The sequence below is a fragment of the Pan paniscus genome, chromosome 1 (assembly GCF_029289425.2).
Source record: "Pan paniscus chromosome 1, NHGRI_mPanPan1-v2.0_pri, whole genome shotgun sequence".
NCBI lineage: Eukaryota > Metazoa > Chordata > Mammalia > Primates > Hominidae > Pan > Pan paniscus.
In genome coordinates this window covers 214156167-214177952 of record NC_073249.2, presented here as the reverse complement: position 1 = coordinate 214177952, position 21786 = coordinate 214156167, and positions in this window count along the sequence as shown.

Sequence of the window (21786 nt, the reverse complement as noted above, 5' to 3'; positions counted from 1 at the left end):
TGCATGGATGGTTGTAAAGAAACAATCAGAAATAAAGGAAAACTGAGCAGAATCTGTTTGGTGCCGTCTATTATTAAGTAACCTGTTTTTCAGTTTAAGCCTCAGGAATCTTCAGTTGTTGATGGAAAAAACAAAAGGCACTGACTGAGTTGTCCAATCAATAAGATGCAGCCCAAGAAAATCAAGGCATTTAAATGAAATTTGGTTATTGTAACCAGTTTCCTCCCATTCTTTTATTTGAGACAGAGTTTCACTCTTGTTGCCCAGGCTGGAGTTTAGAGTGCAATGGTGCCATCTCAGCTGACTGCAACCTCCACCTGGGGTTTCAATGATTCTCCTGCCTCAGCCTCCCAAGTAGCTGGGATTACAGGCATGCACCACCATGCCCAGCTAATTTTTGTATGTTTAGTAGCGACAGGCTTTCCTCACTATGTTGGCCAGGCTGGTCTCAAACTCCTGACTTTGGGTGATTCATGCAAGTAGGCCTACCAAAATGCTGGGATTACAGGTGTGAGCCACTGTGTCAGGCTTTTGTTTTTGTTTTTGTTTTTTAAAGGTCTCCTGTCACTCAGGCTACAGTGCAGTGGCACAATCATACCTCATTGCAGCCTCAATTTCCTGGGTTCAAGCGATCTTCCCACCTCAGCCTCCTGAGTAGCTAGGACTACAGCTGTGTGAGCCACCACACCTGGATACATTTTTTTAGTAGAGACAAGGCCTCGCTGTCTTCCCCAGGCTGATCTGGAACTCCTGAGCTTGTGATTCTCCTGCCTTGGCCTCCCAAAATGCAGGGAGTATAGGCGTGGACCACCACGCTTGGCTTGGCCTCCTCCAGTTCTTCACTTCTTTAGATGTCTGTTAACTCCTTGTTAGTTGCTGTGGCTGTTCAGTGGGTTAATACACACTAGGTGGACACCAAAGGCCTGGAACATTACTGGGCAAGAACAGTGAGCCAATCCACACGGAAAGCACCTTCTTCTCAGGGTCTTTCACCGCTAGCCAGATGCTGAGACCCTGCCCACTCCTTGTGAGTCTCCACATGCTTCCAGAAGCCTTAGTTGGTGGACGTCAGCTTCACTGCACAAGGAGCCACTCTCTTCCCGCTGCCCTGGAAGGGGATGCCCATATTGTATATTGGCTGGAGACTCTGGGCAGCATCAACCCTTGCTTGTTCCCCTGATGACCAGCAGCCCTTCTTAAACTGGTTGTAGCCAGTAAAGACAGCCACATTCCCTTTAAGTAAAATACTACAACTATACAGGCATGTAACACTTTTTAAATATTTCCATCTGACATTTTAAAAGTTACATCTTTTTGGGGAGCTAGGTCAGATTGATGAGAGATTTTCTCATAACACCTCCCCTCTCTCCCTATCAAGGAAGAGACTAGTGCAGCGTGTCCTGGAATCTGACATCATCAAAGGGTGGATAACGATCAAGTGCCTGAGGGTGATGAGTGACCTTCCCTGTGCTGAGGAAGCCTGCATAATGGGCACCCAAGTGAAGGATCCTGCTGAGTACTCAGGGGCTGGTGTTGCTGTCAGGGATGTTAGCCAAGAGCCTCAGGTTCCTGTAAAATGAGGATGATGATGTCCAACAGCTTATAGGACCTTGGTAGGATCAAATGAGATGGTTCATGTTTAGGGCTTGGCATGGGGTCTGGCATACAGTAAGATCAATACATCTTGTTCTTTTTTCTCTTCTCAGCAGAAGTCCCAGCATTTTTCATCTTTCAATCTCACCTCCTTTTCCCGATAATAGAGAGGCAACAAGAACTCAGGGCATGCAATGGGGCTCAACTTCTACTCTCTGCCACAATTTCATCATGATTCCCCCAAAGAGCAGAGCCCCAGGAGCCAGCAGGGGGCAGGGTGGGCATTTCTGGACTGGATGCATTCATAATAAGATCAAAATTTCCAATCCGTAAGTCTCGGGAGCCATCTGCTGATAGATCAGACCAGATGGTATAATTGAGTGTTGCAAGGATTATATTTTATGGTGTTTTTAAAAATTTACTATTATGAGCCAGGTGCAGTGGCTCATGCCTGTAATTCCAGCACTTTGGGAGGCTGAGGCAGGTGGATCACCTGAGGTTGGGAGTTTGAGACCAGCCTGACCAACATGAAGAAACCCCTTCTCTACTTAAAATTCAAAAAATAGCCAGGTGTGGTGGCACACGTCTGTAATTGCAGCTACTTGATAGGCTGAGGCGGGAGAATTGTTTGAACCTGGGAGGTGGAGGTTGCGGTGAGCTCAGACTGAGCCATTGCACTCCAGCCTGGGCAACAGTAGCAAAACTCCGTCTCAAAAAAAAGATAAAATAAAATTTATTATTATGGCCGGGCATGGTGTCTCACACCTCTAATCCCAGCACTTTGGGAGGCCAAGGCAGCCTCGGGATTTTGAGACCAGCCTTGCCAACATGGTGAAACCCCGTCTCTACTAAAAATACACAAAATTGGCTGGGAGTGGTGGCATTCGCCTGTAATCCCAGGTATTCAGGAGGCTGAGGCAGGACAATCACTTGAACCCGGGAGGAGAAGGTTGCAATGAGACGAGATCGTGCCACTGCTCTCCAGCCTGGGCGACAGAGCATGAAAAAAAAATTTACTATAGTGTGAATACTATTAGAGTATAAATATTTGTGTTGTAATTTACGTATATGAAAGATTAGAACTTTTAAAGAATGCAACGTGATATTTTAAGAATGGTTAATGGCCAGGTGTGGTGGTTCATGCCTGTATTCCTGGCACTTTGGGAGGCCGAGGTGGGTAGATCACCTCGAGGTCAGGAGTTCCAGACCAGCCTGTCCAACATGATGAAAACCTGTCTCTACGAAAAATACAAAAAATTAGCCTGGCGTGGTGACAGGTGCCTGTAATCCCAGATAGTCAGGAGGCTGAGGCAGGAGAATTGCTTGAACCTGGGAGGCAAAGGTTGCAGTGAGCCGAGAATGCACCACTGCACTCCAGCCTGGGTGAAAGAGGAAGACTCCGTCCCAAGGAGGGTGAGAAAAAGAATACTTAACTTGGTTTGAAATGTCAAAACAAATGAGATTTTGAAAACTAATTTTAAAGACACTGAACAATAATCATTTCTTCTTTAAAATGTATTTAGAACAATACAATTTTAGCTTTGAAAGGAAACATTACAGTTTTTAAAAATCTTGAGTTTATTTCATCTTATTTTATTTTGAGACAAGGTCTCACTCTGTCGTCCAGATAGGAGTGCAGTGGCATGATCACGGCTCACTGCAGCCTTGACCTCCTAGGCTCAGGTGATCTCCCTGCCTCAGTCCCCCTGGTAGCTGGAACGACAGGCATGCACCATCATGCCTGGCTTATTTTTGTATTCTTAGTGAAGAGCAGGTTTCACCATGTTGCCCAAACTGGTCTTGAAATTCTGAGCTCAAGCAATCCACCTGCCTCGGCATCCTAAATTGCTGGGAGTGAGCCCTTATAGGCATGAGCCACCGCACCCAGCCTTGAATTTATTTATTTATTTATTTTGGAGATGGAGTCTCACTCTTTCACCCAGGCTGGAGTGCAGTGGTACGATCTCAGTTCACTGCAACCTCTGCCTCCAGGGTTCAAGCAATTCTCCTGTGTCAGCCTCCAGAGTAGCTGGGATTACAGGCATGCACCACCACACCTGGATAATTTTTGTATTATAATTATTATTATTTTTTAGTAGAGACAGGGTTTGTCATTTTAGTCAGGCTGATCTCGAACCCCTGACCTCAGGTGATCCACCCGCCTCGGCTTCCCAAAATGCTACGACTATAGACGTGAGCCACCACGCCCAGCCTTTTTTCTTCTTTATAGCAGCTTTAGATTCACAGAAAAACTAAGCAGAAACTGCAGAGTTCTCATCTACCTTCTTCCCCCTTCAATACACAGCACCCCCACAGGATCAGCACCCACACCAGCACAGAGCATTCGTCACAACCAATGAGCCACAGGGACACATCATTATCACCCAATGTCCATAGTTCACATGAGGGATCATTGCTGGTTTTGTACATTCTATGGATTTTAACAAAGGGATAATGACATGTATCCACCATTAGAGCATCATGGAGAGTAGTTTTCTTTCCCTAAAAGTCCTCTGTCCTCTTCCCATTCATCCCATTGTACTCCCAACCCCTCACAACCACTGGGCTTTCTACTATCTCCATAGAAAAAGGCAAATGTCTGACAGGATGAGTCTTTTCAGGTTGCCTTCTTTCACTTGTACAATAACATGCATTTAGGAATCTTTCATGTCTTTTTAAGGCTTCATAATAATTCACTGACTGGATGGATCAGTTTGCTTATCCAGTCACCGACTGAAGGCCAACTTGCTAGCTTCCAGGTTTTGGCGATTATGAATAAGCTGCTGTAAACATCCAGGTGTGCGTTTACTCATTTCATTAAATATCCAGGAGCATGATTACGGAATTGTAGGGGTATGGTATGTTTTACAATGATTTCTTCCTTCTTGACAATCTCACTTGTTCGATATTGCTGCTAAAGGTCAGGAACTTTGTCTCCATCATCCTGTGTTCCCACTGCTGAGCATGGAACGTGGCACTTGGTAGCAAATGCTGTTGACCACGTGATGCATGGAAACGTTTATCATTGGTATAGTCACTAAATTGCTACCTTGGCGACATCAACATTAGCTCACTACCAATAATATGAATAAATTGGATTATGGAAAAAATGGCCCTTGTGATACTGTGGATACTCCATGTGTATCATGAAAGTCCAGCAATTGACCAGGCACAGTGGCTCACATCTGTAATCCCAGCACTTTCAGAGACTAAGGTGGGTGGATCACTTCAGTCAGGAGTTCGAGACCAGTCTGGCCAACATGATGAAACCCTTTCTCTATTAAAGACACAAAAATTAACTAGGGGGTTGAGCCAAGATGGCCGAATAGGAACAGCTCCAGTCTACAGCTCCCAGCATGAACAGTGCAGAAGACGGGTGATTTCTGCATTTCCAACTGAGGTACCAGGTTCATCTCAATGGAGAGTGTCAGAAAGTGGGTGCAGGACAGTGGGTGCAGTGCACCGAGCGTGAGCCAAAGCAGGGCAAGGCATTGCCTCTCCTGGGAAGGGCAAGGGGTCAGGGAATTCCCTTTCTTAGTCAAAGAAAGTGGTGACAGACGGCACCTGGAAATTCGGGTCACTCCCACCCTAATACTGCACTTTTCCAATGGTCTTAGCAAATGGCACACCAGGAGATTTTATCCCATGCCTGGCTCAGAGGGTCCTATGCCCATGGAGCCTCACTTATTGCTAGCACAGCAATCTGAGATCAAACTGCAAGGCAGCAGCAAGGCTGCGTGAGGGGCGCCTGCCATTGCCGAGGCTTGAGTAGGTAGACAAAGCAGCCAGGAGGCTGGAACTGGGTGGAGCCCACTGCAGCTCAAGGAGGCCTGCCTGCCTCTGTAGACTCCACTTCTGAGGGCCGGGCACTGCCAAACAAAAGGCAGCAGAATCCTCTGCAGACTTAAATGTCCCTGTCTGACAGCTTTGAAGAGAGTAGTGGTTCTCCCAGCATGCAGCTGGAGATCTGAGAATGGACAGACTGCCTCCTCAAGTGGGTCCCTGACCCCCGAGTAGCCTAACTGGGAGGCACACCCCAGTAGGGGCAGACTGACACTTCACATGGCCAGGTACTCCTCTGAGACAAAATTTCCAGAGGAACGATCAGGCAGCAATATTTGCTGTTCACCAATATATGCTGTTCTGCAGCCTCTTCTGCTGATACCCAGGCAAACAGGTTCTGGAGTGGACCTCCAGCAAACTCCAACAGACCTGCAGCTGAGGGTCCTGACTGTTAGAAGGAAAACTAACAAGCAGAAAGGACATCCACACCAAAACCCCATCTGTACGTCAGCATCATCAAAGACCAAAGGTAGATAAAACCACAAAGATGGGGAAAAAACAGAGCAGAAAAATGGGAAACTCTAAAAATCAGAGTGCCTCTCCTCCTCCAAAGGAATGCAGCTCCTCACCAGAAATGGAACAAAGCTGGATGGAGAAGGACTTTGATGAGTTGAGAGAAGAAGGCTTCAGATGATCAAACTACTCTGAGCTAAAGGAGGAAGTTCGAACCCATGGCAAAGAAGTCAAAAACCTTGAAAAAAAAATTAGAAGAATGGCTAACTAAAATAACCAATGCAGAGAATTCCTTGAAGGACCTGATGGAGTTGAAAACCATGGCACGAGAACTATGTGACAAATGTACAAGCCTCAGTAGCTGATTCAATCAACTGGAAGAAAGGGTATTAGTGATGGAAGATCAAATGAATGAAATGAAGTGAGAAGAGAAGTTCAGAGAAAAAAGAATAAAAGGAAGTGAACAAAGCCTCCAAGAAATATGGGACTATGTGAAAAGACCAAATCTATATCTGACTGGTGTACCTGAAAGTGATGGGGAGAATGGAACCAAGCTGGAAAACACTCTTCAGGATATTATCCAGCAGAACTTTCCCAATCTAGCAAGGCAGGCCAACATTCAAATTCAGGAAATACACAGAATGCCACAAAGATACTCCTTGAGAAGAGCAACTCCAAGACACATAATTGTCAGATTCACCAAATTTGAAATGAAGGAAAAAAGGTTAAGGGCAACCAGAGAGAAAGGTCGGGTTACCCACAAAGGGAAGCCCATCAGACTAACAGCGGATCTCTCGGCAGAAACTTTACAAGCCAGAAGAGAGTGGAGGCCAATATTCAACATTCTTAAAGAAAATAATTTTCAACCCAGAATTTCATATGCAACCAAACTAAGCTTCATAAGTGAAGGAGAAATAAATTCCTTTACAGACAAGCAAATGCTGAGATATTTTGTCACCACCAGGCCTGCCCTACAAGAGCTCCTGAAGGAAGTGCTGAACATGGAAAGGAACAACTGGTACCAGCCACTTCAAAAACATGCCAAATTGTAAAGACCATCGAGGCTAGGAAGAAACTGCATCAACTAACGAGCAAAATAACCAGCTAACATCATAATGACAGGATCAAATTCACACATAACAATATTAACCTAAAATGTAAATGGGCTAAATGCTCCAATTAAAAGACACAGACTGGCAAATTGGATAAAGAGTCAAGACCCATCAGTGTGCTGTATTCAGGAAACCCATCTGATTTGCAGAGACACACATAGGCTCAAAATAAAGGGATGGAGGAAGATCTTCCAAGCAAATGGAAAACACAAAAAGGCAGGAGTTGCAATCCTAGTCTTGGATAAAACAGACTTTAAAACAACAAAGATCAAAAGAGACAAACAAGGCCATTACATCATGGTAAAGGGATCAATTCAACAAGAAGAGCTAACTATCCTAAATATAGATGCACCCAATACAGGAGCACCCAGATTCATAAAGCAAGTCCTTAGAGACCTACAAAGAGACTTAGACTCCCACACAATAATAATGGGAGACTTCAACACCCCACTGTCAACATTAGACACATCAATGAGACAGAAAGTTAACAAGGATATACAAGAATTGAACTCACCTCTGCACCAAGTGGACCTAATAGACATCTACAGAACTCACCATCCAAAATCATCAGAATATACATTCTTCTCAGCACCACACTGCACTTATTCCAAAAATTGACCACATAGTTGGAAGCAAAGCACTCCTCAGCAAATGTAAGAGAACAGAAATTATAACAAACTGTCTCTCAGGCCACAGTGCAATCAAACTAGAACTCAGGATTAAGAAACTCACTCAGTGTGTGATGTTCCCTTTCCTGTGTCCATGTGTTCTCATTGTTCAATTCCCAGCTATGAGTGAGAACATGCAGTGTTTGGTTTTTTGCGCTTGTGATAGTTTGCTGAGAATGATGGTTTCCAGCTTCATCCATGTCCCTACAAAGGACATGAACTCATCATTTTTTATGGCTGCATAGGATACCATTAGGAGGTATACCTAAGGCTAAATGACGAGTTAATGGGTGCAGCACATCAACATGGCACATGTATACATATGTAACAAACCTGCACGTTGTTCACATGTACCCTAAAGCTTAAAGCACAATAATAATAATAAAAGAGACTCACTCAAAACTGCTCAACTACTTGGAAATTGAACAACCTGCTCCTGAATGACTACTGGGTACATAACGAAATGAAGACAGAAATAAAGACATTCTTTGAAACCAATGAGAAAAAAGACACAACATACCAGAATCTCTGGGACACATTCAAAGCAGTGTGTAGAGGGAAATTTATAGCACTAAATGCCCACAAGAGAAAGCAGGAAAGATCTAAAATTGACAACCTAACATCACAATTAAAAGAACTAGAGAAGCAAGGGCAAACATATTCAAAAGCTAGTAGAAAGCAAGAAATAGCTAAGATCAGAGCAGACCTGAAGGAAATAGAGACACAAAAAACCCTTCAAAAAATCAATGAATCCAGGAGTTGGTTTTTTGAAAAGATCAACAAAATTGATAGACTGCTAGCAAGACTAATAAAGAAGAAAAGAGAGAAGAATCAAATAGATGCAATAAAAAATGATAAAGGGCATATCACCACGGATCCCACAGAAATACAAACTACCATCAGAGAATACTATAAACACCTCTATGCAAATAAACTAGAAAATCTAGAAGAAATGGATTAATTCCTCGACACATACACCCTCCCATGACTAAACCAGGAAGAAGTTGAATCCCTGAATAGATCCATAACAGGCTCTGAAATTGAGGCAATAATTAATAGCTTACCAACCAAAAAAAGTCCAGGACCAGATGGATTCACAGTCGAATTCTACCAGAGGTACAAGGAGGAGCTGGTACCATTCCTTCTGAAACTATTCCAATCAATAGAAAAAGAGGGAATCCTCCCTAACTCATTTTATGAGGCCAGCATCATCCTGATACCAAAGCCTGGCAGAGACACAACAAAAAAAGAGAATTTTAGACCAATATCCCTGATGAACATCGATGCAAAAATCCTCAATAAAATACTGGCAAACTGAATCCAGCAGCACATCAACAAGCTTATCCACCATGATCAAGTGGGCTTCATCCCTGGGATGCAAGTCTGGTTCAGCCTATGAAAATCAATAAACAGAATCCAGCATATAAATAGAACCAACGACAAAAACCATATGATTATCTCAATAGATGCAGAAAAGACATTCGACAAAATTCAAAAACCTTCATGCTAAAAACTCTCAGTAACTTAGGTATTGATGGGACATATCTCAAGATAATAAGAGCCATCTATGAAAAACCCACAGCCAATATCATACTGAATGGACAAAAATGGGAAGCATTCCCTTTGAAAACTGGCACAAGACAGGGATGCCCTCTCTCACCACTCCTATTCAACAAAGTGTTGAAAGTTCTGGCCAGGGCAATCAGGCAGGAGAAGGAAATAAAGGATATTCAATTAGGAAAAGAAGAAGTCAAATTGTCCCTCTTTGCAGATGACATGATTGTATATCTAGAAAATCCCATCGTCTCAGCCCAAAATCTCCTTAAGCTGATAGGCAACTTCAGCAAAGTCTCAGGATACAAAATCAATGTGCAAAGTCACAAGCATTCTTATACACCAATAATAGACAAACAGAGAGCCAAATCATGAGTGAACTCCCATTCACAATAGCTTCAAAGAGAATAAAATACCTAGGAATCCAACTTACAAGGGATGTGAAGGACCTCTTCAAGGAGAACTACAAACCACTGCTCAATGAAATAAAAGAGGATACAAACAAATGGAAGAACATTCCACGCTCATGGGTAGGAAGAATCAATATCGTGAAAATGGCCATACTGCCCAAGGAAATTTAAAGATTCAATGCCATCCCCATCAAGCTACCAATGACTTTCCTCACAGAATTGGAAAAAACTACTTTAAAGTTCATATGGAACCAAAAAAGAGCCCATATAGCCAAGTCAATCCTAAGCCAAAAGAATAAAGCTGGAGGCATCATGCTACCTGACTTCAAACTATACTACAAGGCTACAGTAACCAAAACAGCATGGTACTGGTACCAAAACAGAGATATAGACCAATGGAACAGAACAGAGCCCTCAGAAATAATGCCACATATCTACAACCATCTGATCTTTGACAAACCTGACAAAAACAAGAAATGGGGAAACGATTCCCTATTTAATAAATGGTGCTGGGAAAACTGGCTAGCCATATGTAGAAAGCTGAAACTGGATCCCTTCCTTACACCTTATGCAAAAATTAATTCAAGATGGATTAAAGACTTAAACATTAGACCTAAAAACATAAAAACCCTAGAAGAAATCCTAGGCAATACCATTCAGGACATAGGCATGGGCACGGACTTTATGTCTAAAACACCAAAAGCCATGGCAATAAAAGCCAAAATTGACAAACGGGATCTAATTAAACTAAAGTGCTTCTGCACAGAAAAAGAAACTACCATCAGAGTGAACAGGCAACCTACAGAATGGGAGAAAATTTTTGCAATCTACTCATCTGACAAAGGGCTAGTATCCAGAATCTATAATGAACTCCAACAAATTTACAAAAAAAAAAAAAAAAAACCCCATCCAAAAGCAGGTGAAGGATATGAACAGACACTTCTCAAAAGAAGACATTTATGCAGCCAAAAGATACATGAAAAAATGCTCATCATCACATGAAAAAATGCTCATCATCACTGGCCATCAGAGAAATTCAAATCAAAATCACAATGAGATACCATCTCACACCAGTTAGAATGGCGATCATTAAAAAGTCAGGAAACAACAAGTGCTGGAGAGGATGTGGAGAAATAGGAACACTTTTACACAGTTGGTGGGACTGTAAACTAGTTCAACCATTGTGGAAGTAAGTGTGGCAATTCCTCAGGGATCTAGAACTAGAAATACCATTTGACCCAGCCATCCCGTTACTGGGTATATACCCAAAGGATTATAAATCATGCTGCTATAAAGACACATGCACAAGTATGTTTATTGTGGCACTATTCACAATAGCAAAGACTTAGAACCAACCCAAATGTCCAACAATGATAGACTGGATTAAGAAAATGTGGCACATATACAACATGGAATACTATGCAACCATAAAAAAGATGAGTTCATGTCCTTTGTAGGGACATGGATGAAGCTGAAAACCATCATTCTCAGCAAACTAACGCAAGGACATAAAACCGAACACTGCATGTTCTCACTCACAGGTGGGAATTGAACAATGAGAACACAGGGACACAGGAAGGGGAACATCACACACAGGGGCCTGTTGTGGGGTGGGGGGAGGGGGTAGGGATATCATTTGGAGATATACCTAATGTTAAATGGCGAGTTACTAGGTGCAGCACACCAACATGGCACATGTATTCATATGTAAGTAACCTGCACATTGTACACATGTACCCTAAAACTTAAAGTATAATAAAAAAAATTAACTAGGCATTTCGGCATGTACCTGTAGTCCCAGCTACTGGAGAGGCTGAGGGAGGAGAATTGCTTGAACCCAGGATGTGGAGGTTGCAGTGATTGAAGATCGTGCCACTGCACTCCAGCCTGGGCAACAGAGCGAGATGCCATATCAGAAAAAAAAAAAAAGAGAAAAGAAAAGAAAACAAAAGAAAGTCCAGCACGGTAAGAGGTACATAGAGGTACATGTGGGTGAGCTTCATTTGTTTTTCATCCTTTTTCCCTTCTCTGGACAGAATTCTCAATGCAAAACATTCCAAAAACACAGAGCAAATGTCTTCTATAATCTTCCCCTTATCTGTGACTTCCCTTCACAGTGTATGTGCTAGCGTCTTCCAGACTTTTTTGTATGACGTGCTATACAGAAGATCAGATCAAATGGGCACATTCCCAGTCCTAGTCAGTGGTGACTTGCCAGATCTGGACTCACATTGCAGGGTGCTGGGACCTCTGCCAGAATCAAGCAGTAGCTCCAGGAGCCAGGGCTTTGGGTCTCTTCTGTGCATCTTCAGGAGCTTTTATTGACCTTTCTCACCACGACCCCCTTCTCAATTACCAACTTCCAATCCGAAAATGACATCCAACTAGATCCTGAACTTCCATCCAGTTAACCCTGATTGAGTTTTCAACTTTCTTCTTATTAAGTGATTAAATTAGATATAGATACATAAAAGTGAAAGAATTAATAATAGGGTGAAGGTCTAAAACTCATTTATTCACTTATTCCATAAACACTGGTAAAGTTTGACTAATATGTGACTTTCATAGTGATACAGGAAAGGGTTTAATCTGTTTCTGACATTAGAAAAAAATATATATATATATATATGCGGTATCTTTATTAGAGAACCTTTGGCCACATCAAAAGCATCAAAATGTTTTAGAGTTAAAACAACTTTAAGAAGACAGTGATGTCATCCCTGAAAAACACAATAAAAATCTCGGTGTATCCACTTGTCACCTGGGTTTTGTGCTACCTAACATGGTAGATCATATGCCCATTCAGGTGGAAGACAGGAACTACTGAGGGTGTAATTTATCTCAAGGTTAAGGTCAAGGATTCACTGAAAGAAATCAGGCCTAAATTACAAAGTGAGGTGGGGGCTGGGCTGGACAGGACTGAGTGTTTTCATGGGACCCTGGGAGGGAAGCTAGACAACATAAAACATGGCAGGTATTTTGTGGGCATTTAGACAAAAGGATTGAAAGACTTCCTTCTAGATTGAGTTTAAAAATTTTTAAAAAACATAATTACAAAAGAGATAATGCAGATTCTTAAAGCATCACAGTGTCTTTGAGGGCAGAGAGAGCAGACACAGTCTTGGCTCCTACTTGAAGGTGAGGCATCATTACTCACAAACGTGTTGGGCTTCCCTCAGAATACCAGCTTGGGAAGAGTGAATGTGAGTGTGTGAGCTGGGGCAGAGCCCAGAGAGGAGCAGTGTGGTCAGACATAAAGAGGCAGACTTTTCAATCTGGAAGCATGAATGGTGGAAGCTGTGTATCTGCAGAATTTGTGAGAGAAATGAACCCCTTGGGGAAATCCTGCACCATCCTCAGGACCCCAGTGAGAATCCTGAAGTTTGGGGGGTCTTTCTACCATGTCCTGGTTGCCTGTGCTTCTGAAGGTGCTCCTCTGCTGTCCAGGTCAGTGCAGCCTTTTGAGTCCACCTGAAGGGATGGCTTAACCTCAGTTCCACTCACTGAATTTCTACTGGGATTCCAAAGCTTCTCCAGGCTTTTCATCGGGGGTTCTAAAGTATTTCTGAACTTCCATTTTCCTCCCCCAGCCTGAGCTGTCAGAGAAGCTGAGTCCTCTGCTTCCTGGAAATGTCAGCCGATCTCTCCTGCACCCAGGAGTATGGCCACAAACAATGCTAAGAAACACTCTCCCTGGAATCAGCAGTGACTCATACATTCTCCCCAAATTGTACTGAGCTATTTCAGCGCCCACAGCAAGGCATAAAGCAGGGAGCTCCTCAGCTGCTGCTCTGGACCTAAAGAGGCAACCGGGACCAATGGAGGGGAATCTTGTCTACCTTGCACAGGAAGAGCTGACTCCTCTGGTTCTCCTAGAAGTGCCACGCTGTTGGCAGAGCCTGGGATGGTCCCAGTGTGGGGGCCATCCCTTCCCAGGCTCCGCTGGCCCAACCTTAGAGCTGAGGAGGCTGCACCTGGAATGCAGTGAGTCTGTTTCTGAGTCAGCGCTTTTCCTGTGGTGTTTGCCCTCTGTGCATTTCTAACAGTCAAAAATCTCTGGTCAGGCCCTGCTGGCCTCCTCTAGTCCTCAAGGGGGTTTTATTCCAGATTGCATTTATAACTATCTTCCCCAAGACCAGGGGCTGCCGCTCTTTTTTCCTCCAATAAAGATATGAGGAGAAGGTCACTCTGAGAGCAGACAGTGGATGTTGAGGGAGGTGCCTGTAGCAGCCTGGGGTCCGGGAGATCTGGGAACTCACTGCCGCCAGATGGAGCCAGGGGGACTCCTGAAAGGGAGTGGCCCAGAGGAGCTGATGGGGGCCAGAGTAAATGAGGAGGAGAGAGATGGCAGCAGCCCTGGGGACCAGGTTCTCTGGCTTTCACAGAGCCACATCCCTGATAAACTGGGAACTTGGATCTGAGACTCTGAAAGGACTGGGGCCTGGATGTGGGGCTGTGAGTTTCCAAGTCCCTTTGATTTTGCCGTGGTCTACATGAGGTTCCATTGGCTGCCCCACCCAACCCCAGGGGCAGAAAGTCAGTCTAGCAGGGAAACCTGGGGAGAGAGGGTCAGTGGCAAGCATCCACCCTAGATGCAAAGACAAGGGACACGTCAGAGGGAGGAAGCCTTGGCATGAGTCCAGGGGAAGGGAGGCACTTTGGATAGGTGCAGTTCTGTTTCTGCACTTGCCACAGCCTCAGAGGACTGTGAGGATTGAACTTTGCAGGAGGGAATGAGGGAGAATGGGGTCTGGACTGGAGTCCCTGTCATCCAAGTGACCCCCTATCTACTCCTGCAAACCAGATGAAGGTCTTGCTAGATGTAAGTCAAACCAGGGCCTATCAGGCTAACCAGCACTTTCTGGTGGATCCAGAAGGAGCACAGTGATCCTCGGTCAAAAAAATCTCACATTGTCCAGGGCTGAGGATTGTCAGGTGGCGCTGAAGGGGGAGACTCTGGGGAAAAAACAGAGAAGATTTTGGTACATTTCACACTCTCAACGCCCAGTGCTTCCCCCTTCCTGTTAGTCAGGCGTGGTTCCAGGATAATCACTTGAACCCAGGAAGCAGAGGTTGCGGCGAGCTGAGCTAGAGCCATTGCACCCCAGGCTGGGTGGGCAACAGGAGCGAAACTCTACCTCAAGAAACAACAACAACAAGAACAACAACAAGAAAACTTCCACTGAGTGCCTGGGTCGTGCCGCCTGCTATTCTGGGTGCTGCTGAGAAAGATAAACAAGACGCAAGGCAGCTGGAAAATGAGCTCAGCAGAATATACCTGGCTCAGAACTGCAGTGCAGATCAGAAAAAGAATGCCTGTGCAGGATAAAACACGAACAGCCATCTTTTCTTTTCTTTTACTTTTTTTTTTTTTTTTTTTTTTGGTTTCTTCTTCTTTTTAAAGTCAGGGCCTCACTCTGTTTCTAAGACTGGTGTGCAGTGGTGCAATCTCAGCTCACTGCAGGCTCGGCCTCTCAGGCTGAAGCGATCCTCCCATGTCAGCCTCCCAATTTGCTGGAAATACAGGTGTGTGCCACCATGCCTGGCTCATTTTGTTTATCTTTTGTAGAGACGAGGTCTCACTGTTGCCCAGGCTGGTCTTGAACGCCTGTACTCAAGTCATCCTCCCAATTTGAGCTCCCAAAGTGCTGAGATTACAGGGGGGAGCCCCATGTCCTGCAAAGCCATCTTCATAATCCATGTGGAAAATGATGGTTATCCCAAATCCTTTCATCACTCTTTGTCAGAACATTCACTACTCTCACTGCCAATTAGAAATGTACAGGAGAATGAAAGAAAAAAGTTAATATTGTCCAGGTGCGGTGGCTCAGCCCATAATCCCAGCACTTGGGAGGCCAAGGAGGGCAGATCACCTGATGTCAGCAATTCATACCAGCCTAGCCAACATAGTGAAACCCCATCTCCACAAAAGTAGAAAAATTAGGTTGGCGTGATGGCAGGTGGCTGTAATCCCAGCTACTCAGGAGGCTGAGGCAGAAGAATCTCTTGAACCAGGGAGCCGGAGGTAGCAGTGAGCCGAGATTTTGCCTTTGCACTCCAGCCTGGGTGACACAGTCAGACTCCATCTTAAAACAAAACAAAAAGAAGTTAATATTTATTAAGTGCACCGTAATTCAAAACACTAAGAATTCAAGTGCTTTATTTCCTTGGAAAAACTCACCAAGAGGCGTTAAAACGGTGATGGCCTTCCCCACAGCACAGCACAGAGGAGGCAGCTGACATCTTCCAGGCCTTGGGGCACTGTCTTGCTTCTTTCTAAGTGGGGATCCGCTCCCAACACACTCTCCTTTGTGCCCCTCAGGCCATGAATATCTCTGAGGTCTGTGAGTGCGAGGTCTCTTGCTGGTGGCGTTCCTTCCTGTTTCTTGGGACTTTCTTTTTTGGTGGGTCTCTTGGCATAAGGAATGTGAGCCTGGTGAGAACAGGCTGGACTCTGCATCAGGACACAGAGGCCCTGGAGGGGCAGACAGTGGAGCAAGCAGGGGCTGAATTTACCTGCTTTTTACTCAAAGGAAGCCCCTCACCACTGTCTTCCCTGCCACAGCAGCTCCAATAAAAAGAAAAAAGGTGTTAACTCAGCACATTCCCTGGAACAGCAAGAAGAAAACATCCCTCTTGGTATTCGTATAAGTATTAGGACTAGTGTTAGCTGGTTTCTCTCTCCTTTTGACATAATAACTCAAGGTACCCTGGGGATCTCGAGTGCATGGACCAGTGAGTCTCAAGGAGTTTGTTCTTTGGATATGAACCCATGGGAAGTGGATGTGTATTCCGTGGCCAAAGTCACTGGCCTCTTTTATTAGAGGAGACAGAAGTGCCCAGGAACCACCCCCAGGCCTGTGCTTCCAGGGACCGCTCTCTCTCTTTCCATGTGCATGCCTGAGACGGTTCTGGGTCTTCACTCATCACCATTTGCTCTTCTAGAGTTGATGCATCTACTGTATACTTGCAGGGGACCCGGTGAAGAAAGAAATCCAAGAACCCACGTGGGTCCACATAGAGTGAGGTTGCCTCCAGACAGGCACAGGAACCCCGAGCCTCTTAGCCACTGCCAGAGCCTGAGACTGGGGCACTCACATGCAGACAAATGCATGGGACTTTAGAAGAAGCAGGGTTGGAGGGAGGAGAGGAGGGCATGGATGGAACGCATGGGTCACTGGAAGCTTCAGGGCCTGAGGCACTTGGGAGGGGGAAGGCATCATCAACAGAAAGGTCAGAGCTCCTTCCATGCCCTGAGGTCACAGCGGGTGTCCTTCTCTCCCAGCTCCTCCCTGGGCTCTTGTGTCTGGAGTCAGGGCTGGCTCAGCTGGGGTTCTTTGGTGAGTGGGAAGGACATAGGGCACTCAGGGTCTCAAGTGCAACTTTTAAAATGATACTCAAATGAGAGGTTTCACACAGTGGCCTCCTGTCCACAGATCCCATGTCTTCTTGCTGGACTCCTGGGGGATTTGCCCAGCCAGGGACATGAGGTATTTTACATTTATCTGCCAAGTGCAAAACATCTTGATCTATATGAGGCCAGCTCCATCCTGGAGGGTTGTGACTTTCTAAGTGCTCACACCACATACACATATATGTACATACCATGAAGTCATTGCAGAGATGCCCTCTGGGCCTGGGGTTCTCTCACAGAACCCAGTAGATAAAAGCCTCCCTTCCACTCACCTGAGACCTAGAGACATCAGCCACCCCCTGCCCCATTCACCCAGCATTTTTCCTAAAGTGGAAACCAACTCAGAACGCACATAAATGAACACAGCCTCTAACTCATGGACTTAGGGGGAACAGACAGAATGAGAAGACCAGGGTTGAAAGTGGCATGTCGTGAAGTGGCACAGGCAGATGAGGCTGGAGAGGTGCAGTCAGAGGCAGGGGTGGCCCAGGAGTCATTGGCAGTTTTGGACTGGGGTGGTGAGGCCACCTGAGGCCTGTTTTCCAGTTCCCCATTATGGCCCGGAGGACTTTGATCCCTGAGAGAGGTAACCAGGAGGCAGGGGCAACAATAAGGTGGCCACTGCAATGCCCAGGCAGGAGGTCTTGGCATCACCTGGTGTGGCTGCAGACAGCCTGGGGACATCCTGGAGGTAGAGTCAATGTGACTTGCTCTTATGGTTTCAGGAGTGGGTGTGAGACCTGAGGAAAAGCGATGGGTTGACGGCACCTCCTAGAGTTTGGTCTTGACTCAGCGAAGTTGGGAAGAGTAAGTGAAGAGCCAACATGAAGACAACGACTCAAGGTCTTTGTAGGACATTTTAAATTCAAGGCATTTATGTTATTGAGAGAAAAAAACCCAAGAACAATATAACACTCATGAAATAACCCTGTTCAATAAAATTGTAAAGGTGTATACAATTTATTCATTCTTAGGACTCACACGATAGATGTTCCCAGATGCTTCCCATGGACTATATATCCTGCTGGTGTAGGTGGGAGTAAGGTGAGAGCCAGGATTCCAATCCCAGCAGTTTTCAAATCCCAGACCTTCAACTAAGGTCAACCTCAGATCTGGAAGAGGAAAGAGGTGCAGTTTCTTTTCTAATTCCATCAGGATCATTCTGGGTCTGGCCACAGGGCACACTGCACTGTTCTCCCATCTCAGAGGAGAGGGTGGGATCCCAAAAGCCAAATGTGTCCAGATATGTGTTGGCATAACGTTTTAAAAAATAGAGTTTCAGTTAGAAAGGAGGAGTGAGTTGAATATCTATAGCATAGTAAGGTGACTATAGTTAGTAATAATATATTATATAATTGAAAATACTGAGACAGTAAATTTTAAATGTCTCCCCATAAAAAGAGTAAGAATGTGAAGTGGTAGGAATGCCAAATAGCTTGATTTCACTATTCCACATTGTAGAGTATGAATATATCGAAACATCATACTGTACCCCATGAACAGATACAATTTTTATTAATAAAATTTTTATAAAATAGACGAAAAAAACCTTATGGGCATCACATAGGAATACCAGTGATTGGTCTCAGGAAGAAGGAAAACTGCAAAGATAAAATAAGAACTCAGCAAAGGAACACAAGGTAAAACAAAACTCAATATAAGAGCCAGAAAATGGCAAAAGTCCCGGTCAGAGTGACTTGTCCAAGATTCTTCCAAAGAAACCCAAAGAAGGAAGAAAGGGGTGGTAATTTCAAGTCTCTGAAATCCTCTGCTTTCCTGGAATATCTAATGACTATTCTACCTGCTAATTAAAGAAACACCCCTGTCAATATTAGACAGATCAATGAGACAGAAAATTAACAACGATATTCAGGACTTGAACGCAGCTCTGGACCAAACAGACCTAACAGACATCTACAAAACTCTCCACCCCAAATCAACAGAATATACATTTTTCTCAGCACCACATCACACTTATTCTAAAATTGACCACATAATTGGAAGTAAAACACTCCTCAGCAAATGTGAAAGAATGGAAATCATAACAAACAGTATCTCAGACCAAAGTGCAATCAAATTAGTACTCAGGATTAAGAAACTTACTCAAAACTGCACAACTACATGAAAACTGAACAAGCTGATTCTGAATGACAACTGGGCAAATAACAAATTTAAGGCAGAAATAAATAAGTTCTTTGAAAACAATGAGAACAAAGACACAATGTACCAGAATCTCTGGGACACAGCTAAAGCTGTGTTTAGAGGGAAATTTATAGCACTAAATGCCCACAGGAGAAAGGAGGAAAGGCCTAAAATTGACATTGCAATGAAAAGAACTAGAGAAGCCAGAGCAAACAAATTCAGAAGCTATCAGAAGACAAGAAATAACTAAGATCAGAGCACAACTGAAAGAGATAGAGACATGAAAAACCCTTCAAAAAATCAATGAATCCAGGAGCTGGTTTTTAGGAAAAGATCAACAAAATAGACCACTAGCCAGATAAATTAAGAAGAAAAGAGAGAAGAATCAAACAGACACAATAAAAAATGGTAAAGGGGATATCACCACTGATCCCAGAGAAATACAAACTACCATCTGAGAATCTATAAACACCTCTATGCAAATAAGTTAGAAAATCTAGAAGAAATGGGTAAATTCCTGGACACATAGATGCTCCCAAGACTAAACCAGGAAGAAGTCAAATGCCTAAAGAGACCAATAAAAAATTCTGAAATTGAGGCAATAATTAATAGCCTACCAACAAAACAAAGTCCAGGACCAGAAGAATTCACAGTCAAATTCTACCATTCCTCTGAAACTATTCCAAACAATAGAAAAAGAGGGTCTCCTCCCTAACTCATTTTTATGAGGCCAGCATCATCCTGATACCAAAACCTGGCAGAGATACAACAACAAAAAAGGAAATTTCAGGCCAATATTCCTGATGAACATCGATGCAAAAATCCTCAATGAAATACTGGCAAACCGAATCCAGCAGCACATCAAAAAGCTTATCCACCAAGATCAAGTTGGCTTCATCCCTGGCATGCAAGGCTGGTTCCACTTATGCAAATCAATAAACGTAATCCATCACATAAACAGAACCAATGATAAAAACCACATGATTATTTCAATATGTGCAGAAAAGGCCTTCGATAAAATTCAACACCCTTTCAGGCTAAAAACTCTTCATAAACTAGGTGTTGATGGAATGTATGTAAAAATAATAAGAGCCATTTATGACAAAGCCACAGCCAATATCATACTGAATGGGCAAAAGCTACAAGCATTCCCTTGGAATACTGGCACACTGCATGGATGCCCTCTCTCACCACTCCTATTCAACATAGTATTGGAAGTTCTGGCCAGGGCAATCAGGCAAGAGAAAGAAATAGAGTATTCAAATAGGAAGAGAGGAAGTCAAATTGTCTCTGTTTGCAGATGACATGATTGTATATTTAGAAAACCCCATCGTCTCAGCCCAAAATCTCCTAAAGCTGATAAGCAACTTCGACAAAGTCTCAGGATACAAAATCAATGTGCAAAAATCACGAGCATTCCTATACATCAACAATAGACAAACAGAGAGCCAATCATGAGTGAACTCCCATTCACAATTGCTAAAATAAAATAAAATACTTAGGAATACAACTTACAAGGGATGTGAAGGAGAACTACAAACCACTGCTCAATGAAATAAAAGAGGATACAAACAAATGGAAGAACGTTCCATGCTCATGGGTAGGAAGAATCAATATCGTGAAAATGGCCATAATGCCCAAAGTAATTTATAGATTCAATGCTATCCCCATCAAGGTACCATTGAGTTTCTTCACAGAATTAGAAAAACTACTTAAAACTTCATATGGAAGCAAAAAAGAACCTGTATACACAACACAATCCTAAGCAAAAAGAACAAAGCTGGAGGCATCATGCTACCTGACTTCAAACTATACAACAAGGCTACAGTAACCAAAACAACATGGTACAGTTATCAAAACAGATATGTAGACCAATGGAACAGAACAGAGGCCTCAGAAATAATGCCACACATCTACAACCATCTGATCCTTGACAAACCTGACAAAAACAACCAATGGGGAAAGGATTCCCTATTTAATAAATGGTGTTGGGAAAACTGGCTAGCCATATGCAGAAAACTGAAACTGAACCCCTTCCTTTCACCTTATACAAAAACTAACTCAAGATGGATTAAAGATTTAAATGTAAGACCTAAAACCATAAAAACCATAGAAGAAAACCTAGGCAATACCATTCAGGACATAGGCATGGGCAAAGACTTCATGGCTAAAACACCAAAACCAATGGCAACAAAAGCCAAAATTGACAAATGGGATCTAATTAAAATAAAGAGCTTTTTCACAGCAAAAGAAACTGTCATCAGAGTCAACAGGCAACCTATAGAATGGGAGAAAATTTTTGCAATCTATCCATCAGAGAAATGACTAATATCCAGAATCTACAAGGAATTTAAACAAATTTACAAGAAAAAAACAAACAACCCCGCCAAAAAGTGGGTGAAGGATACTAACAGGCAATTCTCAAAAATAAAACGTTTTTCCAGCCAACAAACATATGAAAAAATGCTCATCATAACTGGTCATTTGATTTGCATTTCTCTAATGCAAATCAAAACCACAGTGAGATACCATCTCAGGCCAGTTAGAATGGTGATCATTAAAAAGTCAGGAAACAACAGATGCTGGAAAGGATGTGG